Source organism: Bos mutus, chromosome 27, assembly GCF_027580195.1.
Source record: "Bos mutus isolate GX-2022 chromosome 27, NWIPB_WYAK_1.1, whole genome shotgun sequence".
NCBI lineage: Eukaryota > Metazoa > Chordata > Mammalia > Artiodactyla > Bovidae > Bos > Bos mutus.
Window position 1 is genome coordinate 32,087,279 of NC_091643.1, and position 17,421 is coordinate 32,104,699.

General features: G+C 37.0%; 1 protein-coding gene and 1 non-coding gene across 2 annotated transcripts in view; one reads left to right on the plus strand and one right to left on the minus strand.

The window, feature by feature from the left end:
* Positions 1 to 17,421, minus strand: part of TENM3 (teneurin transmembrane protein 3) — a 622,438-nt gene that overhangs the window by 347,527 nt on the left and 257,490 nt on the right.
* TRNAK-UUU (transfer RNA lysine (anticodon UUU)) lies at positions 3,637 to 3,709 on the plus strand. The gene has a single exon. It is a non-coding gene; the product is annotated as a tRNA-Lys (tRNA).

Consider the following 17,421-nt stretch of genomic DNA (forward strand, 5'->3'; position numbering starts at 1 on the left):
GAGTTTTCAGTTCATAGGTATTTCTATTCATTTCTCATTTTCTTCATGTTTTTGTTTTATCCATCTTGATTTTCCACTGGCCTGATTGTTTGTTTGTCTGTCCCTCCACTCACAGTATAAAGATCAAATTTTATTTTGAAGAATGAGTAAAGAGTAAAGAAAGAGTAAAAGGGGTCAGTCATTTCCATATGTTGACATTTTAAGGCAGATGTGATTTAGAAAACAGCTGTTCTCAGCTTTATTCCACTCCATATTTTAACCTTTCATATGTTGCGATACCAGCCTCAATCTATTGTCTGTAAGAGGTGAGAGGTTCTCCATTTCATAAGGACAGCACTGATGATTAATGAAGCCAAGAGAAGCAGTAAGGTATGCATGAGCCCTATTATTATGTGTTGTTATCATATTGTTATCACATGGTTTGTTATTATATCGTCAGTGGCAATCACATCTATTTATTCTTCTCAGCTAAAACTTACATCTCTTGCAAGGTCTCTTGTCTTTCATTGCCTGTGTATCCTATCAACAACTTCAAGTAAGGTGGGCCACAAAGAGGAGGCTCTGGGTGCAAGTATAGTTTAGAGCAGGGGTCCTCTACCTCTGGGATCTAATGTTTGATGATCTGAGGTGGAGCTGATATAATAAAAATAATCCTAGAAATAAAGTACACAATTAAAGACCCTGATGCTGGGAAAGATTGAGGGCAGGAGGGAAAGGGGGCAAGCGAGGATGACATGGTTGGAATGGCATCACCTACAATGGACATGAGTTTGAGCAAACTCTGGGAGACAGTGAAGGACAGGGAAGCCTGGTGTGCTGCAGTCCAGGGGGTCACAAAGAGACAGATACCACTGAATAACTGAACAGCAACAATAAAAGTAACAATAACGTGGCTGAATCATCCCGAAACCGTGCTCCACCCCAGTCAGTGAAAAAATTATCCTCCGTGAAAATGGTCCCTGGTGCCAAAAAGGTTGGGGACCACCGATTGAAAGCACACCACTGGTTTCCTGCCTTCAAGAGATCACAGAGCATCACCACACGTTAGGAGCCGAAAGAAACTTACAGCTCCTTGTGGAGCCCTCTTGCCTTCTTACAGTGAAGCCAGTGAGTATGACCCCAAAGACAAACATCTCCTCTATTTACTAGTGATTCTAAATATCCCTAACATGACCGCCTCCTCATATTTCCTTAAGCAAAAAAGTAGAGAGAGGCGTTATAATTTGCCTAAAGGCATCTATCAAACCGAAAGAACCGCTGTCAATAGAAAATTAGAATGCCCTCAACCTTCACAGTCAAACACTACTGCCCCGCCCCCTCTGATGAATGTGAAATTTAATTAATTATCATTGTAACTAGCAGGAAAAAAAACAATCTACTTTTCCTGAGCCTAGAATCAGAAGGTTTATAATTTTCTATTTCCTTTTTTTTCTATTTCAAAAGGGTTGAGAAGATTTGTCAAAGAGTTAAATATATATCCATATCCAATTTCCCTCTAATTATGAAGAAATAAACCAACTTCAGGGCTTTCTAATACCTGTTCGACTGTGACTTTTGGTGGCTTTCGGGTCCAAAGGCAGAAAGTATGAGAGAGTATGTAAAGATGACCTTTCTCTGCTGAGACAGTATCTACTCATGCCTAAAAAGATTTGAAAATTCTTTAAATACTCTCTTCTGCCTTTTTCCCAATCCTATTTCAAATCAATTTCCTATTTTTTCACATTCCTCCTGGCTGGCAGCTGCCCCTTCTGGGCCTTTATCTGGAGGGAGGAAGACAGGCAGGCAAGCAGTTGCCTGTTCACTTGATGTCGGTCCTGTTCCCAGGCTGGAGACAGAATGTCTGATCTCCATATTGTTAGCAGCTTCCAACTGCCCCATCTTCAAAAGCAATTTAACACTTGGGTCCACAGGCTGGGGTCCCCTGTCTTTCTTTTCAGTGGGAATTAAAACCTTTCTGTTCTTTGAAAGAAGACTTCTGGAAAAAAAAAGAGAAACAGTCATAATAACCAACCCATAAGTCAGGTCACTAAAGAAAAAAAAAAATTCACCTGCAGTGTAAACACAGAGGATGGAAGAAGTCATGTAATAAACTCTGTATTTGTCGACTGTCCGAAGCAATACAGTTGAAGAGAAATAGCTTTCAGTCTTGCAGGGATTCTCCCGAACAAGACCAGAACTTCCATAAAACCACGGAACTGATGAGGACCACCGGCAAAAACCATGGAAAGACCTCCCCTCGCCCCCCAGCACAGACAGCTACTTGAGCGAAAATGGCATTTAGCCTTCTTGATGTGTTTGACTTTGCATCAGATGCTTCTTGGTATATAGCCAGAATTATATTTTTATAGACTTCAGAGATGCCAACGAAAGAACAACTTGTGTCCCAGGGCTTCCCATAGAAATGCCCCACATCTTTTCTCTATCCATTGTTGTACTGACTCCTGAGGAACTGATGTGCTCAGACCTTCTGTTCAGCTCCTGCGGCTGCTCTCACCACCCCCGTCTTCCCCTGCCCCACAGTGGTCCAGCCCAGCTAGGACGAAGGACTGCCACTCTTGGTAAGGATTACTGAGTTCTCTCATTTGACTCTTTCCAAACGGATTTCTAAGTCCTTTTTATTTTTTCTTGTAGTGCACAGGAAAAGAAAAATATCATCTGGTCTAATCTCTGGAATAGAGTCTTATAAGCTCCAGGAAAACAGGGAAAAAGGCAAGTTTAAAAATAAAATATACGGATACACTATTCTTTTATTTTTAATTCTAAGAAGTATGATCATTAAGTTCTAAATAACATACAAGATACAGATTTCTGGAAACCAGATCCCTCTTCTGATTTTTTTCTCTCTCTCTCTTTTTTTTTAAACTCCAAGTTGTTACCATTTGAATAGTCATCTCCTGTCCCTGGGTCAGAAGTAGTGGGAAGACTTCTGTTTTCAGAAGTCCCTCCTGCATCCATGCTTTTTCTTTAAATTTCCTTACATATCCTACCCAATTTCTCAATCTCTTCACATCTACCCTAGATGCATCGACAGCCTGCGCCACGGTCCTTGCATCCCTACTCCAGTCCACATTCGGGTCAGACCTTCCAATGACTTATTAGCAAATGCTCCTCCCACGCTCAAAGCCTCGCTGGTTCCCTATTGACTACAGAATAAACCCCATCACCAACCATTATCCAGGAGAACCATCTCAGTCTTACCTTGCACTTGACATAGGATTTTTCTCACATACACCTCTCCCCCTTTCCTGTCACTTTGTCACATCACTCCCTCTGCCTAGACGTCCTTCTTTGGTACCCCCCTCCCCTTACTCCATTCTTCCGTTCTCTCTCTGTACGCCCAACCCCCCGCCTTTTATTTCTCTCTGATTTCCATAACCACTGCCACCTGGCAAGGCCTAACTGACCAGTAGTGAAAGTGCCAGTCGCTCAGTCACGTCTGACTCTTGGCGACCCCGTGGACTGTAGCCCACCAGGCTCCTCCATTTGTGAGGTTTCCAAGCAAGAATTTTGGGTGCTGTTCCTTTAATTCCAATTGCCTACCAGGCTCATAGCCAATCACTCAATGGCTTCAACAGGATGTCTACAGGCATCTAAAATGCAACATGTTCAAAGCTAATACAATCATCTTTAGGGAATTTCCTGGTGGTCCAGTGGTTAGGACTCCACACTTTTACTGCTGAGGGCCCAGGTTCAAGTCCTGGTCAGGGAACTAAGATCCTGCAAGCTGCCCAATGCAGCCAAAAAAATAAAATAATATAAACATAAAGACCTCATCACAGTTGAACCAAAACCCTGACTTTGAGTAGTTCTCCTTTAAAAAAAATGAAATGAAATAAAATAAAATAATCATCTGCCACAAGCTTCCATCTCTTCCTGGGTTCCTGGAGTCAGTGAACAAAAAAATCTGTGTTCATCCAAATGCTCAAGAAACTTGGAAGCTGTTTCTTTTATTGGCACCGCCTTCCCCATTCCCTACATTGAATCAACCCATAGGCCCTCCACCATTTTCACAATTTTCATCTCTACCATGTCTACCTCTGTTGATGCAACCATCATTTTTCACTTGGATGTAATATCATACCTGCCTCTATTCTTACCTTCCTCTCACATTCTTCATACTCCATTCAGAAAAATCTTTCAAAAAGACACAAATCATCATACCAATTTCCTGACAGAAAAATTTTGAATGACTCCCCACTGCCATTGTGATAAACATCCCAATTCCTAAGTAGAGCTGATGAGACACTCTGTGACTTCACATCTCCTTGAACTTTCAATCACAGTGACAATTTCTGGCACCGTGCATAGGATATGCCTAATCTTTGGACTAGCATCCATCTTCTCTTAGCTAAGTCCTATTTTTCTTTCAGTCTCATCTTAGATGTCTCCTCTTCCTGACCTGAAAGCTTTCCTGTCCCGTGGTGGCTGCTGCTGCTGCTAAGTCGCTTCAGTCGTGTCCGACTCTGTGCGACCCCATAGATGGCAGCCCACCAGGCCCCGCCGTCCCTGGGATTCTCCAGGCAAGAACACTGGAATGGGTTGCCATTTCCTCCTCCAATGCATGAAAGTGAAAAGTGAAAGTGAAGTCGCTCAGTCGTGTCCGACTCTTAGAGACCCCATGGACTGCAGCCTAGATGTCAGTAATCAATCAATAATATGCTTGATTATTGCATAGTCATCAAATTAAGAAAACATAAAAATCACACTTATTGCATTCTACATATTGCCTTAAAACTAGAGAATTGGAGAAGAACATAGAAACAGAGGCAGCATCATTATTTCTGACAGGCACTGGTGGCATGTTAATTTGCAAAAATTCTTTTGAGTCTGGAAGATGCAAAGATTATCCTCCCGTTTGTGAAATATGAACAGTCATAAAGTCCTCAAGTACATTCATACCTGAGTTAAAATTCCGTCTCCTGGGACTTCCCTGGGGGTCCAGTGGTTGAGATTTTGTGCTCCCAGTGCAGAGGGCAGGGGTTTGATCCCTGCTTGGGGAGCTAAGATCTTGCAAGCCACACATTGAGGAAAAAAAAAATCCTGCCTCTTCCACTTACTAGGTGTGTGATCTTGAGTAAACCGCTTGCCATTTTTGAGCCTCGTGTATGTATGTAAATTAAAAATAATATAATACCTGTGTCACTGGATTTTTGTTAAAATTAAATGAGATAATCTATGAAACGTATTTATCATAGGACTTAAATATACTAGAAATTCAAAAGCAGGGTTCATATTTCATTCAACAGTCAATCTCTCACAGTATTAACTATGTGTAGACACTGAATAAAGTTGGTCTACCTGAACTGAATTTGAACTATGGATTAATTACCAACTGTAGCTGTTAGATAATGACTTGATCCTACAGTAATAAAGGTTTATAAATTTGCAAAATGTCAAGGCCAATCATTTGAATTTGATCTGTATTGGTAAGGCAAAACAGTTCTACTCCTTGGCACTAACAGAAATGTTAATTCAATTAATCACTGTAGGCAATAAATTATTTAAAAAACTAAAACTGGATCTAAAGAACTTAAACTGTAGGTGTGATATAAGTTAAAACAAGTATTTAAGCATTTCTATTTTTATCATACTCATTTATATCACATGAAGAAATTGCTTATGCAATTTATATATGTGCCTGGAAATAAATTTCATAATGTAGCACTCAATCACTGAGTTAAAAGCTAAAATTAAACAATTTTCATGGACACAAATAAAAATTAGAGTAGGTTATTAATGTCCAACAATGCCAAGCAATGCTTAACAATCCTATGATATTATGGAATTGGAGTAGAATTTAGAAACAGAGGCAGTGTTATTGTTTCTGAGATGCATTTGGTTGTATGTTAACTGGCAAAAACTCTGAGTCTGGAAGATGCAAAGATTAGCCTCCTGTTTCTGGAATATCAACAGTCACAAAATCCCCAAATATATTTCACCAAAAAAAATAAAAATGGAGTTGGTTAGAGTCTTTGGAAGAAGTTGTCTCAGGATCTATTGGGTCAAAAGACAGAATATATTTCCTAGCACTGGGAAATATTAGACTTTACTCCCTGTGTGCCAGACATATTTGCACCCAGACTAAACAGTATTTATCCACTGTGCTTACTGGAACAGGGAAGCACTTATATCAATCCAATGCCCTTCATAAGAATTAGTTTCCATCAGAGTCAGGAAAACTAATGATACAAATCATTCCCCTTATTATTTTCTTTAGTATTATGTACTTCCTCTTGGAGAAATTAAAATATTCTGCTTGGAAAATTTAGCAGAGTAAAATATTTTTTAAAGGCATCATATATTTAAAAAAAAATCTTTGTTATTTTAATGTACGCATTTATGATAAAATATATGGGCTGCACAAGTCACACAAAGCTTTCCAAAGATCCCTGTTTTTGGCTTCATGGCATCATTCCTGGAACTCTGTCTGCAAGTGATTGATGGAATTAAAAGCTGACCCAAAGAAAACCAACTATTGGCAGGGCCAGCATCCAGTAAATGTCTGTCAGGATTGCTCTGACCAACAGGGGCTGCACTCTGTACTAGATGGAGACTAGAATCCATTGATCAGATCCTGTTTTGGAGAAGCTAGGTTTGCAGATAAAATGGGGGAACATCAACCAGCAGTGGTGTGAGAAGCAGAAGCAGAGAATATGTAACCTAACCAGATAACCATACTGGTTGCTGCTGCTACTGCTGCTAAGTCACTTCAGTCGTGTCCGACTCTATGCGACCCCATAGACGGCAGCCCACCAGGCTTCCCTGTCCCTGGGATTCTCCAGGCAAGAACACTGGAGTGGGTTGCCATTTCCTTCTCCAGTGTATCAAAGTGAAAAGTGAAAGTGAAGTCTCTCAGTCATGTCTGACTCTAGTGACCCCATGGACTACAGCCTACCAGGCTCCTCCTTCCATGGGATTTTCCAGGCAAGAGTACTGGAGTGGGGTGCCATTGCCTTCTCCAACCATACTGGTTAGCGATGGGTATTTCTCAATGCTCCCTCCACTTCCGTAAAACCTGGCTCAACCGTTGCTCATGTGTCATGATTGACATTTGTTTCTTCCAGGCCTATGGACACGGGTTTCTGTGTTTTTCTTTCTTTGCCAAGTTTCTTGATCATACCTAGGTAACCTGAGTACCTCTAAATCTTTATATTCCAAAAGCACCCACTGCAGTATCCACCAGCTTTCTCTCTCCAGGCTGGTTTTCTCCATAACAATGGTTAATTAATATTTACTCACAAAAACTGAGCTCGTAAGAAATGTCTCTTTAAAAATGTTTTGTATTTAGAGCAAATACATTAGCATGCTTTTTTTTTTATTGCCAAAATGTTTTGAATAATCATCTGTCAATCACATTTCCCTTTTGTGGGAAGAGAAAGGTCAGCAAGTTGGCAAAAAAAAAAAAAGTGACAGCTCTGGATAGGGTTTTGGTAGGTGGGGATAAAAAGTCACTTCTCATGTACACAGCTGCGTGTAATGAATGCAACATGTTTGAGGCCTATTCTTGGATCAGTTCCCCTACATTTTAAACTCAACTTTTCTTGGCAAGATTTCTGGGGCCATACTGTGTATGTGTCTGAATTCCTTCAGCCAAAATCTCTTAATATGAAAATTCAGCAGTATTGCAGTCTGTGTAGATGTCATGACTCAAAATCCAGTCTGTTTTATGTACCCTGTGACTCCGGACTGACCTCTTTATTACTATGGGCTTATTTTTAGCACAAAGTGATATTTATCTATGTCATTTTCTAAGGCCATATATAAAGATGGGTATATATATTATCCTGTAGACTTATAGTTTACAAGGAATATGTATGGAAGGAAAGCATTTTTTAAGTGAATTAACAGAAAACACATATAACCCAAACCACAGCCTGGCTTTTACCTTAATGAGTAACAATTCCATTGCTGAAAAGGGAGCCAAGCAAGTTCCATCCTGGGGAACCCGGCTTCCTTTCTCTCCCAAAGGAGAAGTTCTTCTCAAAATATGGCCACCCCTCCCTCAAAGCAAACGGAAACTCCCTTTTGCATGTTTAAGGTTTCACTTCTATATTCTGGAATTAAGGCTATATTTAAAAAAATAATTTTTCAGAAATGTGATCTCCATCACAAATACATCTGAATGTGCAAACGTCAAAACAAAACAAAAGTTATAACACAGATTCTGTTCAACGAGTATAAGTCAAAAGTGGAATATTTTCCCAGGTGAAAAAAACCCACGATGATGTTTTTAAAAATTTATGAATCTGAAAAGTCTTACTGACTGGGTCCCTAGAAGTCATTCAGCACATAAAGAATTTAAATATCAAATCTGAACAGTAACACAAAAAGATTTTGAAAATAAGCTAGAAATCATGAACAGATGCCTCAGCATGAAAGAAATTAGAAATACAAATATGCAAAACTGAAAGGCAAATATTTTGGAAACATGTTTGGAAATTCAATATTTTTCAACAGATAATGAACATGGGGGTATTTTATTTTCTCTTTAGAAGATTGTGAATTATTCTGTAAATTTAACAATCTTAATATTTTAAATTATATTTGTCAAAGTATTAAGCCTAGGTTCAAAATCACATAAAGTTTTAAAATACTTGTCGGATCAAGTAATGAGATAATAACAGGTTTTTGTTTCATATTAAAGAAAGTGATCTGGGCCCAAAAGATATTAAGATATTGAAATAAGGTCTACATATTCTGAAATACAATTAGTTTACCACAAAGGACATTAATGACTAAATTAATCCCTATTTTATTCTAACTTCTGGTAAAAGTAGGGTTCTAGTTGTACAAAGGAAATTGACAGCACAATGAAAATGATGAAAAAAGCATCCATCCACTCATGTTTTTCTTCATGTTTCTGAAAAGAGATTTACCTAAGTGTCAATGGTGGTGTGACAGTCCTTCGTCATTACCTTGGTAATTGTATTAACTATCTTCAGGTCACTTCTTTGATTTAAAAATTTTTCTAGGGCAGTGTATCTGCTTTCATTAGTTTTTTTTTTAAGTCAAAGATTAAAAACTAGATAAAATACTGCATTCTCCATGGTTGTCCAATATCGGAATGTGGAAGGAGCTAAGCTACCCATGCAACCAATTACTTTCTCCGGTAAATCCATTATTTGTCAGAATACTGCAAAATATCCATGAGAACTGAACTGATGGTCCATGTGTAAATACTGGCACTGCTTAAAGTAAAAGAGACATTTACTCCCAAACCAAATTACATTTGGAACATTTTGGAAAGAAATGCATAATAAACCATTGCAGAAATCCTAACATGTTCAATTTCCACTTTGAGTGTTTTTGATTCAACTCTTTTGTGGCCAACTCAGTTGAGTTCATTCAGCAAAAGAAAGCAATATATTTTGATAGAAAGAATGGAAGCAAGAGGTTTCAGAGATTAACCAGGGATCAATCTGGTCTTGACTAACCATCCTTGTGGGCACTTTGAAACATCTGTGTTTCATCAGACACTCCTGAAAATGCAGGGCATACCACCACGGAAAAATTTCCTCCAAACTCTCTCCCTTTCTAATGGAATGTTTTACCAAGATTTGTTTTATATGTTTGACAGAAAATAAATTACTTAGATATAGGAGATTGTCTGAAGATTTGTGATCCTTACAGAGTAGGTTAATATGAGTTAGACAAGATCAGCCTTTAGGATATGTAAGAAATACAAATGTTTTCAGTAGTTGTCTTAGGCAAGCGGAATGATATGGATTGCTTGATCTTTTTTTTTTTTAAGAAATTTAAAACAATAAAAAACAATTCCTTGATCACTCCAGAGACTGTAATTCAGTTCACATAATCCCCTAAATTATACAAAATTTATTTTCTGAAGCCATGACTTAAAAGTACAACGGCTAGTCTGGAAAGAAAAATAAAGAGTTAATGAGTCAAGTGTTTATTTCCTTAGATGATTATCTTCATTATTAAAAGCAAAATAATGTAGCAAGTGGATACTCTCAAAAAAGTCTAAAAATAAGGATCAATGTACAAGCACTCAATGTTGTTATAACATCTCAGATATCTTTCCTATCTATGTTATGCCATATCATCAAAATGATATAGTTTTTACATAATATATTTTTCTTAACACATTATACCTTATTTTACTGTTCTGTTGATTGTTTCAAGTTAAGAAAATGATGGATAAAATGTTAATAATACAGATTAAAGTAAAAACTCTATTGTGCCAGTAACCATTACCTTGTGAATAACATAAAATTCTTGAGTAAATAAATTTCCAGTATTTTTATGTTGTTTTATTTTTAAAACCTTTTATTTTCTATTGGGGTCATTAGTCATTCAGTCATGTCCAACTCTTTGCAGCCCCATGGACTGTATCCTGCCAGGCTTCTCTGTCTATAGGATTCTCCAGGCAAGAATACTGGAGTGGATTGCCATTCCCTTCTCCAGAAATTAGGGTATAGTTGATTAACAATGTTGTATTGGTTTCAGGCATACAGCCAAGTGATTTAGCTATGCATGTATCTGCTCTTTCATTTAAGTTATAACTGGTGATTTTAGGAGATAATGTCAGCAAAACTTTAACTCATAAAAATGGCATTCTTCTCTATATTATTATTCTTTCCTTTTAAATTCCTCTTAACCTTGATTGTTAAAACAAACAAACAAAAACAAAAAAGCAAGTCTGTGGTTGGAGGTAGGAGGATGTTGATAGCTGATCCTGCCCCTAGCAAACATACTCACTTCTCTATGGAATTAAATTAAAAACAGGTCAATTTAGCTCATTTTAAGCAGATTATATTAATTTTGTCCATTCATTATTTCTTTTAAGGATAGTAACATGGCAAAATTTGTGCAAAATCTTCAAATTAAACACTTATTTTGAATATTCTTACATTGAAAATTTTTGGTCATGTACATTTTAAAAAATTCAGGCCTAAATCAGAGACAACAGCAATTAAACGGTCAAAATGAACAAAATTGTATACAAATATAAATCAACAGGGAAAATAAAGTGCTAGGGAAAAAGACTTTAACTGAAAGCTTCAAATCTGAGAAATGAAAATGCAAATTGCCATTAAAGATTTATTAAGATATTTTTACACTGAAATTTATAAGAAATATTCCATTTACATTTTTGCTTTTTCTACTTTTTCAGAAAGTGCTGCTAAATTGCCACTTTTAATGTTTTCTAAAATTTTTAACTTATTCTATTTAGCTGTAGACTATTACCAATTGCAAACAAAAAAAGTAGGAAGAATTGGACTAGTTAACAATTTAAAATATAATTGAATGACAATCCTTAGCTTATTTACTGTAGGGTTTCTTTTTCATATACTTCATTTTAATTCTCATATACTTTTACAAGTAAAAATGCTTTTTCAGGAATATATTTGTGGAACACTGATAATCCTGCCTTAATTTTCCTTGAGTAATACAACACGTAAGATAAAGTAATAGAACTGTTAAGTATCTTTTTTCCACTAACTATAATATGGGTAAAGAATGACTAAAGTTAATGTAAAGTATAGGTTTAATAGTCACTGAATATCAGTGAAAGTCAAGAAACATCTAAATGTTCTTCCTCATGCCTTATAAGTAGCTCATTAGAATATATTAAAACTATTTTAAATCTTAAAGTATGGCTTATTAGCAACTGCCAAAAACATTCTCTCAAAATTAAACATCTTATTATTATGGTTGATGATAAACAGGTGTTTCTTATTTTAAAAATAAATTGGCCATCTTGGAATTTGAAGTATTAACATATGAAGCTTTGCATACATTTTAGAAAACACGAGTGTTTTGTAGTGGTATTGTTCCCTTGCTCACTGCTGATTTTCAACTTTCAGTTTATTTCACTGAACTTCATTAACTCCATTTTTCAAGCCTTTGGAGTGAGCAGTTTTTAGAACACTGGACATCGCCAAGCAGTCTGGAAGAATAATGCAGCCATATTGACCACAGCTGTGAAAACTTTCACATTATGGATTTCATATTCAGAGCTATTTGGGACTAAACTTTAACTTCTGCAAATAAAAGGTGATCTGGAAGAAAGGGTTTTAAGGATGTGAAGAAATAACTAATATCTTCTTCATAACCCTCTCCCCACCTCTTCTTCTGTAAATACTTCATACTCTGAAAATAAAATGACAGTAAAGAAAAATTTTAAATTCATACGCACATGAACAAAGGGAAGAGGAAATGCAATGACAGCAGAAAAGGATGTTGACAAATTTTAGAAGATGGAAAACAAACAAAATGGTGATAATGGTGAAGCAGAGGGAAGGGATTAAAGCCCAATGGCCATCCGAAAGGAAAACCCACCAAGCGCACGCTTGATTCTTTCCTTCAGACCTCAGAACGTCTTGGGAAATGGATGACTGGTGTTCCTGAAGTTTGATGTGTGGAAAATTAATCTTTAAAGTAATCTCATTCAGCACACCTTAGAAACTATTTACTGCCTACTTTGTACATTTAATAAAGGAGAGTTCAGGAACTGAGGAGAAGGCAATGGCACCCCACTCCAGTACTCTTGCCTGGAAAATCCCATGGATGGAGGAGCCTGGTAGGCTACAGTCCATGAGGTCGCTAAGAGTGGGACATGACTGAGCAACTTCTTTCACTTTTCACTTTCATGCATTGGAGAAGGAAATGGCAACCCACTCCAGTATTCTTGCCTGGAGAATCCCAGGGACGGGGGAGCCTGGTGGGCCACTGTCTATGGGGTTGCACAGAGTCGGACACGACTTAGCAGCAGCAGTAGCAGCAGGAACTGAGCCAAATTGTTAAGGCAGCATAATTTTGAAACTGGGAGCAAGGACTATGGAGCAAGACTGGCTGACACTAGCTCTGTGACCTCCCCATCTCTTACTTTCTGAACCTCAGTTGCATCATCTGTAAAATGGGGCACCAATACCACCTACCTCATAGAGTTGCTGTAAGTATTAAATAAGTTAATATGTAAGTGGCTTGCTGAGAATTGTGCATGGCAGTTGTAAGTGATTATTTTTTTTAATAAGGAATTGTACTATGAGAGGCAAAATTTAAAAATTTGTTCGCATACATTTAGCACATTTTTTTCCCCAAGAAAGTTCAGCCCAATACACAGTGAACCTGAATGGCAAGTCGATTCTAAGATTCTAATTTCAAGTGATTCCTCCAGAAGGGATGATTTCCAGGTCTCCACCAAATCCAGAGAGAATTCTTAAATTGGTTCCTTGGGATCTTTCCTGCTCAGTGATGCCCTAATTTACACTTCATAATTTGCAGCCTGCACGTGAGGCATTGTTGAACAGTCTGAACTGAAAAGAAATTCTTATCATAATTAATTTTTAAGGCAGCAGGGACTTGATTATGAGGTTACCCGAAGCCAACAACAGAAGCGGCGATGTTGATGTGACAATAGGTCAAAGTAACGCAGGGACACCTTCCAGGCCACCACAGAATTCATGTGTTTCGGTTTCAAAAGATGCAACTTCACTTCATGATGCCATTTGCAAAGAACTACAGCCCACTGCTTACTTGGCCTTAGCAGCTTCTAATGTTACAGCTTACACTCCTGTAAAAGGGATTTTTACAAAAGTATAGCTACCCATTGATAAGTAGGCACCTTTACTGCATTTAAAGAATTTTGCCTGGCTTCAGAAGTGTTTTATGACAGAGGGCTGCATTTGCATTACAACTGGTTTTTATGTAGACAAAAAAAGAGAAGACTGAGCTTGGAGATGAGGGATATTTTACCAGGACGTATTTAGGAAGTTATCTTAAGACAGTTTCCTCTTAACCTCAGTGGGATTCATCTCCCAGGGCAATTGCCTAAGAAGAAAATTGCAAAGCTGGCATTTAAATCCGACCTTCAACCAATGGTAATCCAGGATGATGAACTTCAGCGGGAACCTGGGAATTCTGAAGGGCCATTACAGCCCCTGAAGTCATGGTCGGGAGGACCTTGGCTAGCTGATTCAGACCTCCATAAGCTGCAAATCAAGAATATGAATATTCCCTGCTGATTGGAAACAGCTTTGAGTGTTTCTTTTCCTCATAGCTCATTTCATTTTATTTTATTTTGTTTTAAAAGAATCCTAATAAGCATAAATATAGAACAGATCCATATGAATGCGAGAGCAGACATCTCAGTTCTCTTTGATTCTCACATTTCGCTTTCTTGCTCGTCCTTACTGCTCTGAATCTGAAGATAGTTATGGCCAGAGGCTAAACATTGACTAACAGAACTTCTCTCTTCTGGATTCTTTTGGGAATTCTCAGGAGAGCACCCAGCAACAAATGGGAATTAAGACAATACACCTCCTATTTATTTTATCTTTAAAAGTCATACATACAGCATGTAATAAGGGGAGAAACTCTGATCTAGAAGGATGAGTGTATTGTGCCAGGGCTTAAGTTTATTCCTCGCTTGGCCACTGGCTTAGGGAAGTGACACTGCATAATCATTAGTGTCTCTAAGCTGTCACTTACTTTGGGGATGGTATCTTTTCTATCGCCTTTTTCTCAGAGTGACTGGCAGTGAGAGGACCAGAAGATAACAAAGGATGATGATAATAGACATGAAGATGAAGATGGGTAAGGGTGATGAAGATATACACAAGGGCCCACAGAAATTTGGGTTTCAACTAGTCTAATAGGGAAAGTTTATTTTTCCCCCCAAATTGGAGTATAGTTGATTTACAACGTTATGTTAGTTTCTAGGACACAAATGAACTTATCTACAAAACAGAAACAGACTAACAGGGAAAGTTTTATTCCAAAATGTCACTTCTCGGGTGACACTGCACGCATTTTAGAATTACCTTCCCAAGCTGTTCTGCAAGCTGTCCAGTGATGAAACCTCGCTAGTCCCTGGAAGAACTAGATTTATTTCTACGGCACTCAACTTTTTTCCCTTGCACTTAGTCAACTCCTGGTCATCCAGACAATGTATATGCTAGAAGCAAGTGGCTTCCAAAATGGAGAAGTACATAGGACATAAGAAAACTTGCCTCTCCACTTTGAGATGTGACTTCTAAGGGCTTTCATCTCTTACGTTCTTGGTTTCTGTCTCCCCTACAGGTCCCAGTTCTGTGTCTGTGAACCCCTAGTAGACCCGGAAACCCTCTTTCCACGTAAGTACAGCACATTATGAATTCTACAGGTAAACACACGTTGCTCCTGGAGATCCTGTTGGATATGTTCTCTGTTTCTGACTTGTTTCCTTGACTTGTTATCTGAAAATAAAAGTGAAGCCGTACCTAACAGGATTGTCCAGCTTCTCCAGCAGCATCACTGTCCACCACAATCTGACATACTATAACTTTCGGTTGAAATATTCTACTTTTCTGGCCTGATTTTGTTTACCAATATTTTCAAAAATATTTGTTCCCAAGGCAAATCATAGAGCATCTACAGAGATAACTATTTTGGAAATAATAATATAATAATCCATTTTATATTTTAATTTAAGGCCAAATTAGAGTTTTTTTCAAAATTAGGGATATTAAAAAACCATATACCTGTAACATGTCTTTAATGTATAAATTCAAATTTTGAAATGTAAATCTTCCTTTTGGAGAGATGTGTAGATATCAAACATTTAGTTAAGACATTAAAAATGTCCTTGATCATCTATATTTTCAAAGAGTATGTTAGAAACATAAATCATCAAAATGATGGACTCTTCTTGGCTTTTTTTCTTTTTTGTTTTTGGCTCTGTCCTAAGAACATGGATTTTTAACTCTTTGCCAAATTTACATGAAATATAACTATCATTTAGAAAAATATAAATCTCTTCTTTGTCCTGATACCTATTTTTGTCTTTACTTCTTGACACTTGAATTTGGCAATGTAATACTTATTTTTCCCCCTCAAAGCGATTTTTAAGCTTTTATTGGATAATAAGTCATTTCTGGCATTGGCTATTTTTAGCTTTAGGAGACTATATTTTATGAATACTTTTTCTGTCATTGTTTTACACATTGATGTTAGCAACCAATCAAACATGAATGCAAGCTAATTGTAAAAGAATAGGCAAGATAGGGGTATACTGTGCACAAAGTAAAAGGGTTGGATAATTTTCTGCATTGGTGATAATGACTTTTATATTTGATTATTGAGAAACTAATAAACATTAAAATCTTACATAGCACAGATCAATGAGAAACAAAATTGAAGATTTATTCCCTATTATTGTTTTCCATTCTGCATATTAGATTGGAAATGGAATTCACTACCTTAGAATTAAGTATTTTGTCATTCATATTTACTCACAATATACTGAATGACACAATTGTGATGAAGACACAGAAAGGAAGCAGACAGTAATGCAGACATTACTGTAAGGATTTGTAAAGCTGCTGTAAAGACCCTGTAAGATACCGTAAAACCCTGCATTGCAGGCTTAGTTTTTCTTTCTTTTTTTTTTGATCAGTAAGATCATTTCCATGTTATTAACAGGGAATACCACTTATTAGAGTACGGGCTGTATAACTGTATAGACAGGTTTTTTATCTTACAACAAATTCTATCTAGGAATAATATTATTACAGTTACTTTGGGAAATCAGTTGCGACCCTAAGAAAAGTCACATGCATATGACCTGACTTAACTCATGAGTTATTAACCTGAGCTGAACTCAGGAATAAAATCTCATAAATACCTTGAAAAAATGTAGTGTATCAGAAGAAATGTTAAACTGAAATAAAAACAATCAGGAGACAGCCAGATCATGAAAAATTGCTTGATTCGAAGAACTTTTAAAGGTTAGAGCTCTGTTAGAGGTTTAAAAGACAGAAAGCAATATGAGAGGGAAAATACAAGGAAGGAAAAGATTAATATGCTCCCTGCCTACGTTTGTTTTATGATGCTCATTTTTTTCTAAGAAGTTACCATTTTTGCAGCTGGTCAGAAATATCACATTCCTTGATGTCTCAAAAGGTTTTATATGACTAAGCTTCACCATACTTTAACTTATATAACATATTAAGCAGCTGTTGAAAATAAAAAGGCATCATAGATATTTGGAAAGAGACACCAATGAGAAAAAAGCAACTTCTCCTGGGGTGTGCATTAAGACTACTTATTTCCTATAATATTCAAATTTTCACCAATATTATAGCAACTAACCATAGGGATTCTAAAATATAGGCTCCAGGTGCTTTTTACTTGAGACAATTTCTTGGTGCTTTTACAAGTACAGTTAAAAGTTTTATTCTTAATTAATTAAACATATGGTACGTTGGGGAGGTGGGGATTGGATTTATTATAAGGTGTCTCAGGATGATATGCATGCCAAACAACTCCTTTTAAATGACTATAAGTAGCCTAGTATAAGTGAACTTTATGATGTGAAGAAGGAAAAAAAAGCATATCAGATCACGATTAAAAAATCTATATTTAAATTAGGTCAATTTTCACTTCGAGATCATTGTTTAAAATTTTAATAAGCATTTA